Here is a 12,671-nt window from a genome sequence, read left to right on the forward strand (position 1 = left end):
GCACCATTAAAGGGATACCAAACCCACATTTTTTTATTTCATTATCAATTTCTCTCTCTTGATATCTTTATTTAAAAAGCAGGAATGTAAAGCTTAGGAGCTGGCCCATTTTTGGTTCAGAACCTGGGTTACGCTTGTTTATTGGTAGCTAAATGTAGCCACCAATAAGCAAGCACTATCCAGGGTGCTAAACCTAAAATGGGCCGTCTCCTTAGCTTTACATTCCTGCTTTTTAAATAAAGATAGCAGGAGAACGAAGAAAAATAGATAATACAAGTAAATTAGAAAGTTGTTTAAAATTGCTGTATTTGAAATATTAAAGAAAAAAATTGGGTTTAGTATCCCTTTAAATACAGTAGAATTGCATAATTAACAAATGCAAAATAAAAATAAGCAGTAGTTTGTTTCTGACAAATTTATTTCCCCCCTGTTTGCTGGCCCCCTGTATCACAGACTAGTGCACATATATATATATACCCTGTGAACTTTTGCACATGCTCAGTAGTAGCTGATGCCTCAGAAAGTGTGCATATATATAAAAAAAACTACTCACAGTATCTACCACTAGATTTCCAAGATCTTGAGTTCGGCCCCAGTGAGGATTGAATGATCTTTGTAACAGCTACTGTGAGAGGTTACTTTACTAGTTCTCATTTATGTTACAAGTATACATTTTTTAATTAGCAGGTTTTTAGTCGCGCATGTTTGGATCCATAACGGTTGCACTATATACTGTCTTTGACATGGATAAATGTGATACACAGATGTTAAAGGGATAGAAATTCCAAAGATAAAATGTGCATAGATGCATTTCATTTAGATTTATAATCATTTTTGCAATAAACTTCCATTAGAAAAAATGCTTCTAGTAAGAGTTATTACTGGTTTTCTGCAGCATACGCACGTATCCTGTAAGGGCCCGTGCACTAGTATTCAAACAAAACGCTTTCTCAGAGAGTCAGCAGTAGCTTGTATGACGCAAATAAAGTTTTTAGAAGCAAAACACTTCACTGCCAGCTCTCTGGGAAGGTGTAGAGTTTGAATACGTGCATATGCTGCAGAAAATGGTAATAATGTAATGACCTTTCTATCCCTTTAATTTAAACTTATAATACTGGAATAGCCACACCTTAAACTCTGAAACAAAGGGCCAGATGTGAAAAGGTTTTTTTTGTCACTGCAGATCATGGGCCCAATCTGATATGCAGCGTCGCCCGCAAAAGCCGGCGACGCCGAATTTTGCGCGGGTTTGGTATCCTATATACGGCGTAACCTAGAAGTTACGCTCGTATATTTCTGACTTCGCCCGTAGTTTTTTGGGCCATAGACAGGTATACCAAACCCGCGCAGTTTGGTATCCAATATACAGCGTAAGGACTTACGTGGCGAAAATGGAGAAATCTTACTCCATTTTCACCTCGCCACAAAATGCAGCCGTAGTAAGCCTTACGCTGTCTATTGGAGCCCCGTAACTCCCTAAACTAGCTACAAAATAAAACCTAACACCTAACGCATGCGCAATGTCTATCTATCTACCTGTCAACCGCGAACTGCTAAATATAACCTAACACCTAATGCATGCGCAATGTCTATCTACCTGTCAACCGCGATCCCCCGCCGCAATCCCTAATAAAGTATTTAACTCCTAAACCGCCGTTCCCGGACTTATATACCCCCTAATGTGAGCCCCTTACACCGCCGCCATCTACATTACATACCCCCTAATGTGAGCCCCTTACACCGCCGCCATCTACATTACATACCCCCTAATGTGAGCTCCTACCCCGCCGCCAGCTATATTAAAATTATTAACCCCTAATCTAATCCCCCTACCCCGCCGCCAGCTATATTAAATTATTAACCCCTAATCTAATCCCCCTACACTGCCGCCAGCTATATTAAAATTATTAACCCCTAATCTAATCCCCCTATACCGCCGCCAGCTATATTAAATACATTAACCCCTAATCTAATCCCCCTAAAGTAATCACCTCTATTACCAGCCCTTAAAAGGGCCTTTTGCGTGACATTGCCCCAAAGTAACAGCTCTATTGCCAGCCCTTAAAAGGGCTTTTTGCGGGGTATTTCCCCAAAGTAATCAGCTCTTTTACCAACCCTTAAAAGGGCTTTTTGCGGGGCATTGTCACAAAGTAATCAGCTCTTTTGCATCTAATCTAAATCCCCCTACACCGCCGCCACCTATAATAAATGTATTACCCCCTAATCTAATCCCCCTACACCGCCGCCACCTATATTAAATAGATTAGCCCCTAATCTAATCCCCCTACACCGCCGCCACCTATATTAAATAGATTAACCCCTAATCTAATCCCCCTACACCGCCGCCAGCTATATTAACTATATTAACCCTAATTATATAGGTAATATCGTTATTATATATATATATATATATATATATATATATATATATTAACCCTAATTATATAGGGTTAATATAGTTAATATCGTTATTATATTATATATATATATTAAGTATAATAACCCTATCTAACGCTAACACCCCTAACTAAATTCTTATTAAAATAAATCTAATTAATATTATTAATTAAAATATTCCTATTTAAATCTAAATACTTACCTATAAAATAAACCCTAAGATAGCTACAATGTAATTAATAATTACATTGTAGCTATTTTAGGGTTTATATTTATTTTACAGGTAACTTGGTATTTATTTTAACTAGGTACAATAGCTATTAAATAGTTAATAACTATTTAATAGCTACCTAGTTAAAATAATGACCAATTTACCTGTAAAATAAATCCTAACCTAAGTTACAAATACACCTACACTATCAATAAATTAAATAAACTACAGATATCTAAACTAAAATACAATTAAATAAACTAAACTAAATTACAAAAACAAACACTAAATTACAAAAAATAAAAAAAGATTACAAGAATTTTAAGCTAATTACACCTATTCTAAGCCCCCTAATAAAATAACAAAGACCCCCAAAATAAAAAAAATTCCCTACCCTAAACTAAATTACAAAAGTTAACAGCTCTATTACCAGCCCTTAAAAGGGCTTTTTGTGGGGCATGCCCCAAAGAAATCAGCTCTTTTGCCTGTAAAAGAAAACACAATACCACCCCCCAACATTACAACCCACCACCCACATACCCCTACTCTAAACCCACTCAACCCCCCTTAAAAAAAACTAACACTAAGCCCCAGAAGATCTCCCTACCTTGAGTCGTCTTCACCCAACCGGGCCGAACTCTTCATCCAATCCGGGCGATGTCTTCATCCAAGCAGCAAAGAAGAAGTCTTCCATCTGGCGATGTCTTCATCCAAGCGGCAAAGAAGAAGTCTTCCATCCGGCGATGTCTTCATCCAAGCGGCAAAGAAGAGGTCCTCCATCGGAACAGCCAATAGAATGCGAGCTCAATCTGATTGGCTGATTGGATCAGCCAATCGGATTGTACTTGAATCTGATTGGCTGATTGAATCAGCCAATCAGATTTTCTTACCTTAATTCCGATTGGCTGATAGAATCCTATCAGCCAATCGGAATTCGAGGGACGCCATCTTGGATGACGTCATTTAAAGGAAACTTCATTCGTCGTTCAGTCATCGGGCCAGATGGATGTTCCGCGTCGGAGGGCTGAAGAAAGAAGATTGAAGATGCCGCTTGGAAGAAAACTTCGCCCCGATGGAGGACCTCTTCTTTGCCGCTTGGATGAAGACATCGCCGGATGGAAGACTTCTTCTTTGCCGCTTGGATGAAGACATCGCCGGATGGAAGACTTCTTCTTTGCCGCTTGGATGAAGACATCGCCCGGATTGGATGAAGAGTTCGGCCCGGCTGGGTGAAGACGACTCAAGGTAGGGAGATCTTCTGGGGCTTAGTGTTAGGTTTTTTTAAGGGGGTTTGGGTGGGTTTAGAGTAGGGGTATGTGGGTGGTGGGTTGTAATGTTGGGGGGTGGTATTGTGTTTTCTTTTACAGGCAAAAGAGCTGATTTCTTTGGGGCTTGCCCCGCAAAAAGCTCTTTTAAGGGCTGGTAATAGAGCTGTTAACTTATGTAATTTAGTTTAGGGTAGGGACATTTTTTTATTTTGGGGGGCTTTGTTATTTTATTAGGGGGCTTAGAATAGGTGTAATTAGCTTAAAATTGATAGTGTAGGTGTATTTGTAACTTGGGTTAGGATTTATTTTACAGGTCAATTGGTCATTATTTTAACTAGGTAGCTATTAAATAGTTATTAACTATTTAATAGCTATTGTACCTAGTTAAAATAAATACCAAGTTACCTGTAAAATAAATATAAACCCTAAAATAGCTACAATGTAATTATTAATTACATTGTAGCTATCTTAGGGTTTATTTTATAGGTAAGTATTTAGATTTAAATAGGAATATTTTAATTAATAAAATTAATATTAATTAGATTTATTTTAATAAGAATTTAGTTAGAGGTGTTAGAGTTAGATAGGGTTATTATACTTAATATATATATAATATAATAACGATATTAACTATATTAACCCTAATATAATTAGGGTTAATATAGTTAATATATATAATATAATAACTATATTAACTATATTAACCCTAATATATTTAGGGTTAATATAGTTAATATATATAATATAATAACTATATTAACCCTAATATAATTAGGGTTAATATAGTTAATATAGGTGGCGGCGGTGTAGGGGGGTCAGATTAGGGGTTAATCTATTTAATATAGGTGGCGGCGGTGTAGGGGGATTAGATTAGGGGGTAATACATTTATTATAGGTGGCGGCGGTATAGGGGGATTTAGATTATAGGCAAAAGAGCTAATATCTTTGTGACAATGCCCCGCCAAAAGCCCTTTTAAGGGCTGGTAAAAGAGCTGGTTACTTTGGGGCAAAGCCCAGCAAAAAGCCCTTTTAAGGGCTGGCAATAGAGCTGTTTACTTTGGGGTAATGCCACGCAAAAAGCCCTTTTCAGGGCTATTTGTAGGGTTAGACTTAGGTTTAGTGGTAGGGATAGTTTAGTATTTTAGGGGTTAATTAATTTAATATAGGTGGCGGCGGTGTAGGGGGATTAGATTAGGGGTTAATTAATTTAGCTGGCGGCGGTGTAGGGGGATTAAATTAGGGGTTAATAATTTAATATAGCTGGTGGCGGGGTAGGAGCTCCCATTAGGGGGTAGTTAATATAGCTGGCGGCGGGGTAGGAGCTCACATTAGGGGGTAGTTAATGTAGCTGGCGGCGGGGTAGGAGCTCACATTAGGGGGTAGTTAATGTAGCTGGCGGCGGCGTAGGAGCTCACATTAGGGGGTAGTTAATGTAGGTGGCGGCGGGGTCCGGGAGCGGCGGTTTAGGGGTTAATAACTTTATTAGGTGCGGCGGGGTCCGGGAGCGGCGGTTTAGGGGTTAATACATTTTTTATTATTAGGAGAGTGAGGGGGGATAGCGGATAGAGGGGTATACGTGTCGGGCTATGTTTGGGAGGCGTGTTAGACAGTACGGGTGATTTTATAACTTAGTCAGGTTTTGTAGGCGCCGGCAGTTTCTAAAGTGCCGTAAGTCACTGGCGACTCCAGAAATTTGTACTTACGCAGATTTCTGGACATCACTGGTTTATCCGACTTACGGCACTTTAGCATCTGACGGCGCCGTATATTGGATAGCTCGAGTTGCGAGCTGAAACTACAGGTGGCGGGGGTTCCCTCGCTTGCGCCGCAAACTACGATCTATATCGGATCGCGCCCCATAGATCTTGTTTAGCTCTCAAATCCCACTTATTCTGAAATTCAGCAGGAAAACATGCTACTCCTTTTTATTAATACGTTTTGCGTATGGCTGCAGAAATACAAATGGTTGTTTATGGCACTGCTAAGGGCTTTATTAGGGGACCAAGGGGACTTTCTGCACTGCGTAATACATGTATAAAAGTGCATGTTTAGTCTATGGAAGTGGTCTCAAAGTACCGGCCCTGGTGCCATATGAGGCCCTCAAGATAGTTTAATTTGGCCTTTTCTAGTTTATTAGGTAAATCACTCATTTGAGTTCCATCATTTGTTTTGGGGTTCTAAGAGATGTAACAAGTTGATGTTCTACTAAACAGATACTCACAAGATATATGGTATATAACGACAAGCATGCATTGTCCAGTGTAGACTCCCACCAAGCACTGGTTGGATAAATGTCCCTTTTAATGCAGTTATACAGTTCCAGAATGATCACTTCACTTGGCACTCATAAGATAAATATAGCCAACTATCTTTGTCTATTGTGGGCTATAACTCCCACCATACATTACTACTTGGATAAATGTCAATTTCACTTCCTAGTATATCCAGTTCTAGAGCACTCATTCTGATCAAGTGGCCCACATCAGAGAAGCACACTTGACCATTGGCCCCCAGATACAATGAGCTTAATACCCCTGGTCAATGGATTAAGTTGTCCGTACATTTTTATACAAGTGCTGTTTAGAAATGGCAGCGACTTGACTGGTACACCTACCTATGGGCTGTATTATGGTTAGAAACCTAGGGTCAGATGGATTGGTGGGTGGATAAAGCTACTATATTTAAGTAAATAAATACATAAATACATACTATTTAAAGGGACAGTCTACTCCAGAATTTTTATAGTTTAAAAAAGATAATCCCCTTATTACCCATTCTCCAGTTTTGCATAACCGACACTGTTATATTAATATACTTTTTACCTCTGTGATTACCTTGTATCTAAGTTTTCTAAGACTGCCCCCATGAGGCCTATTTTACAAAGGTCTGTCGGACCTGATCCGACGTGCGGATCAGGTCAAACAGACCTCGCTGAATGCGGAGAGCAATACGCTCTCCGTATTCAGCATTGCACCAGCAGCTCTTGTGAGCTGCTGGTGCAACAACGCCTCCTACAGACTCGCGGTCAGCCAGCAGATCGGGTTGAATTGTGGCGACCGCTGCTCCATAACTTCCGTTTCTGGCGAGTCTGAAGACTCACCAGAAACACGGGCCCTCAAGCTCCATTCGGAGCTTGATAAATGGGCCTCCATATCTCAGTATCTTTTGACAGACTTGCATTTTAGCCAATCAGTGCCCTTTCATAAGTAACTCCACGTGCATGAGCACAATGTTATCTATAAGGCACACATGAAGTAATGCCCTCTAGATGTCAAAAACTGTCAAATGCATTCAGATTAGAGGTGGCCTTCAAGGGCTTAGAAATTAGAATATCAGCCTACATAGGTTTAGCCTTCAACTAAGAATACCAAGAGAACAAAGCAAATTTGTTTAATATTGATTAAAATTGCATGTTCTATCTGAATCATGAAAGTTTGATTTTGACTACACTCTCCCTTTAACTTAGAAACAAAGCTGCACTTTACTATGCAGACTAATTTGCTTTTATGAAGGTCTAAGTAACGGAACTTTAGAATGGGGGTTTTGTGTCCCATTAATGTTACAGAAAAAGCAAATTGTTCCTTCAGCTATCAGCATTGAGCTTTTCAATGACATCTAAATACACAAGTCTAAATTTCCACATTTTCTTCCTTTTCTACATTGATACTGTCCCACAGTTTCCCCCTAGTTGTACCTTTAACTAATGTTAAAAGAAAATACAAACAGTTGCTAAGAGCCCAGCACTGACCGTCCAGACACACGTTAATTATTCAGTTGCTAATGAGCTTTTGTTTGACTTAGCAACAGTTGAGTGTCTGTACAGAATACTAGTAGTAACAGCGTAGGTATGCGAAAGTAAACATATGCCAGTATTTGTTAGCAAAATGCAACTCTACATATTCTGTAAGTAATAGCAACAAGAAATAGTGGTATTCAGGAATGCTTGTCACTACTTTACCTAGATGTGATAACACAGGGAGGTATAAAACCTGATCTAACAATAGATTATAGATATGAAAGGAACAGTAAATAAAGTAGATTTGCATAGGCAAGGAAATTAAGATGACACAGTATATAGTGCTAATAGTAAGCAAGCACTAAACATCCAAAAAACAAACAAACAGTAAAAACCTCAAAACTGTGTATTTAAAGCAATATGATACAACAGGGTGTCCTTGATGTGCCTTGCTATTTCTCTCAGGGAATACCCAGTCTAAAAATGCACTGCTACTATATTTAAATTATCTGAGATATATAAGATTATACCGGTAGGTTTAGAATTCAGTGTAATTTATATCAAAACATTCAATCAAATCATGTACATAAAAACTCTGGAGTGGAATTAATGGAAATCTTTACTTATATAATTCATAAAACTTACAATAAAAAATAATAAATATAAACAACACCTTACTCTAGTTTATAACATTTGAATACATCTAAAACAGTTAATAACACTTTATCTCAAAACTAATCTTCATAGCACTATCCTAAATACGGATCCGTTAGAACTTTATAATAATCCTATTAATAACAATTTGTTACAATTTTCAGTGTTGATCACAGTATTTATTGCAATTATATTAACACTGTAAAAGACTGATACACTCCTATGTGATGCCAAGAAATATATGCCTTAGAATATGACCTTTTAGTGGTTTTAAAGTGAATGTAAATTTTCATGAACCAGTGCCCAGTTTTTAATAATCCTATTCATTCATTCATCAAACTTTACATTTCACTGGTTTTGTTAAAATACTTACCTTTTCTTCATGACCAGCGCTTCCCCCGCCCATCGCAAAGCCTCTTCCTACGTCAGAAATGACCATCCCGGCCTTCCTCCAATTACGGCGTTGCTTTAGGCAATGATTCCCCACGGGGGGGGGGGGAAGCCGTGATTGGAGGATGCCGGAATCGTCATTGCTGACGCATGAAGAGGCTAGCAACGTCCTGGAGAAGCGCTGGAGCAGCTTTCACAAAGAAAAGGTAAGTATGTTAACAAAACCAGTGAAATGTAAAGTTTAATGAATTAAAGTGCCCCTGTTTTTAATAGGATTTTTAAAAACCGTCACTAATTCGCAAAATTTACATTCACTTTAGGAGGCCCATTTATCAAGCTCCGAATGGAGCTTGAGGGCCTGTGTTTCTGGTGAGCCTGCAGACTCGCCAGAACCAGCATTTATGAAGCAGCGGTCTAAAGACCGCTACTCCATAACCCTGTCCACCTGCTCTGAGCAGGCGGACAGAGATCGCCACAATTCAACCCAATCGAGTACGATCGGGTTTATTGACACCCCCTGCTGGCGGCCGATTGGCTACGAATCTGCAGGGGGCAGCGTTGCACCAGCAGCTCACAAGAGCTACTGGTGCAATGCTCAATACGGAAAGCGTATTGCTCTCCGCATTCAGCGAGGTCTGTCGGACCTGATCCGCACTGTCGGATCAGGTCCGACAGACCTTTAATAAATAGGCCTCTAAGTATTTATTGCAATTATAGTAACACTGTAAAGGATTGATACACTCCTAAGTGATGCCAAGAAATATATGCCTTAGAATATGACCTTTTAGTGGTTTTAACTGCTACTGGTAGTAGCTTTCAAAGTCAATGCTTATGAAATAGTGCCCGGGATTTGTTAGCTAGATTGAAGTTAGAAGAAGAATTAGAGTACTCTCTTTGGTAAAAGTGGACTATATAGGTACAAACAAGTAATCCCTCAATTTATAAATAACTGGGCATTTCTATATATACAATATATTTTTCATATAGTTTACACTTTTTTCATATCTTTTTAAATATATTTGTTACATATATTTTTAAATTCATATTTTTAAACAATGGAAAGATGTAGGATTATTAAACATTGGATTAATGCATTTTGGAATAAAAAAGGTTTATTTCTTCTATAATGGTACGACGAGTCCATAGATTCATCCATTACTTGTGGGATATTATCCTTCCTAACAGGAAGTGGCAAAGAGCACCACAGCAGAGCTGTCTATATAGCTTCTCCCTTAGCTCCACCCCCAGTCATTCTCTTTGCCTACTCTAAGTACTAGGAAGGGTAAAGTGAAAGAGGTGATAAAATATATGAGTTTTTAATTTCTTCAAGCAAGAGTTTTTTGTTTTAAATGGTACCGGTGTGTACTATTTACTCTCAGGAAGCAGATGGATGAAGACTTCTGCCTGGAGGATGATGATCTTAGCATTTGTATCTAAGATCCAGTGCTGTTCCCACAGAGGCTGAGGGGTACAAGAAACTTCAGTGTGAGGAACGTTTTCATGCTATATAGCAGTGAGGTATGTTTAGTCATTTTTTCTGGAGAGACTGTGTATTTCAGAAAGGCTGACAGTATCCCCATGAAGGTAAGGGTAAGCAGTATTCCTAAGAGCTATAGAAAGGCATTACTAAGCTTGCATAAGGGGCTAATTACAAAAAATGGTTGACACTGAGTTTTGAATGTTTGTGGGCAAACGTTTTATGAACTGGGAGTGCTGTTAAAGGGACAGTCTACACCAGAATTTTTATTGTTTTAAAGATAGATAATCCCTTTATTACCCAGTCCCCAGTTCTGCATAACCAACACAGTTATAATAATATACTTTTAACCTCTGTGATTATCTTGTATCTAAGCCTCTGCAAACTGCCCCTTTTTTCAGTTCTTTTGACAGACTTGCAGTCTAGCCAATCAGTGATGGCTCCCAGATAACTTCACGTGCACGAGCACAGTGTTATCTATATGAAATACGTGAACTAACACCCTCTAGTGGTGAAAAACTGTTAAAATGCAATCTGAAAGAGGTGGGCTTTAAGGTCTAAGAAATTAGCATATGAACCTCCTAGGTTAAGCTTTCAACTAAGAATACCAAGAGAACAAAGCAAAATTGGTGATAAAAGTAAATTGGAAAATTGTTTAAAATTACATGCTCTATCTGAATCATGAAAGTTTATTTTGGCCTAGACTGTCCCTTTAACGTTTTGTGGGCAATAACGTTTTTTGGGCAACTTTATTGAGGGTACACTCAGCTTATTTTTTGGGTCTCAGAACCCACATGGCTAGTTTAAAACCGCTCTGGTGCGGTTCTTTGAGGCTGTAGAGACATCGAGTGAGACGGGCGGGGCCTATTTTCACGCCTCAGATGAGCAGTTGTTTTCACTCAGCAAGCAGCAAGCTCCAACTCCTGAGGGCCCTTGTGGATGTTTTGGGCCAAATCGATGCTTTAACCCTATATTTACTATCCCTGAGGGCAGGTAGGCGCCACAGCAGGGCTGTGGCAAGGTGCTGGGGGTGTTTTTTCTGGATTTAGGCCTAATTTCAATCCGGTTCGCACATTAAAGGGTTAAATGTTAAATTTCCTTGTGGGGCAAACTTAACTACACATATTGAGTCTGCTTGCAAAAATTTGAAAAATTTGGTGCATTTTAAAGCAGTTTTTGCAGAACGTGTATGCTTTTTTCTCTTAAAGGCGCAGTACTGTTTTTTAAGATTGTTATTTTTTTCACTAAATAAAGTGTTTTCAAGCTTGTTTGTGGTCATTACTAGCCTGTTCTACATGTCTGACATTGAGGAAAGCCAGTGTTCAATGTGTTTAGAAGCCATTGTGCAACCTCCACTTAACATGTGTCCCTCATGCACTGAAAGGGCAATAAATTGCAAAGTACATATTTTAGCTACTAAAAGTATGTCGCAGGATGATTCTCAGTCAGAAGAGAATCAGGTTATGCCATCTAATTCTCCCCAAGTGTCACAACCATTAACTCCCGCACAAGCGACGCCAAGTACTTCTAGTGCGTCTAACTCTTTCACCCTGCAAGATATGGCCGCAGTCATGAATACTACCCTCACAGAGGTTTTATCTAAGCTGCCTGGGTTGCAGGGGAAGCGCAGTAGGTCTGGTGTGAGAGTAAATGCTGAGCCCTCTGACGCTTTATTAGCCATATCCGATGTACCCTCACAATGTTCTGAGTTGGGGGTGAGGGATTTGCTGTCTGAGGGAGAGACTTCTGATTCAGGAAAGATGTTCCCTCAGACAGATTCAGATATGACGCTTTTAAATTTAAACTAGAACACCTCCGCTTATTGCTCAGGAGGTTTTAGCGACTCTGGATGATTGTGACCCTATTTTAATTTCCAGAAAAATTGTGTAAAATGGATATCTAGAGGTTCCTGCCTACACTGATGTTTTTCCGGTCCCTAAGAGGATTTCGGACATTGTTACTAAGGAGTGGGATAGACCAGGTATTCCGTTTTTCTCCCCCTCCTACTTTTAGGAAAATGTTTCCCATATCAGACGCCATGCGGGACTCGTGGCAGACGGTCCCTAAAGTGGAGGGAGCTATTTCTACCTGGCTAAGCGTACAACTATAACCTATTGAGGACAGTTGTGCCTTTAAGATCCTATGGATAAAAAATTAGAGGGTCTCTTAAAGAAAATATTTATTCATCAGGGTTTTCTTCTACAACCTATAGCATGCATTGTTCTTGTAACTACTGCAGCTGCTTTTTGGTTTGAGGCTCTGGAGGAGGCTCTTCAGGTTGAGACCCGATTGGATGATATCCTGGATAGAATTAGGGCTCTCAAGCTGGCTAATTCTTTCATTACAGATGCTGTTTTTCAACTGGCTAAATTAGCGGCAAAGAATTCAGGTTTCGCCATTTTAGCGCGTAGAGCGTTATGGCTTAAGTCCGGGTCTGCTGATGTGTCATCAAAATCTAAGCTTTTAGCTGTTCCTTTCAAAGGTAAGACCCTATTCGGGCCTGAACTGAAAGAGATCATTTCAGACATCACTGAGGAA

Source organism: Bombina bombina, chromosome 12 (genome assembly GCF_027579735.1).
Source record: "Bombina bombina isolate aBomBom1 chromosome 12, aBomBom1.pri, whole genome shotgun sequence".
NCBI lineage: Eukaryota > Metazoa > Chordata > Amphibia > Anura > Bombinatoridae > Bombina > Bombina bombina.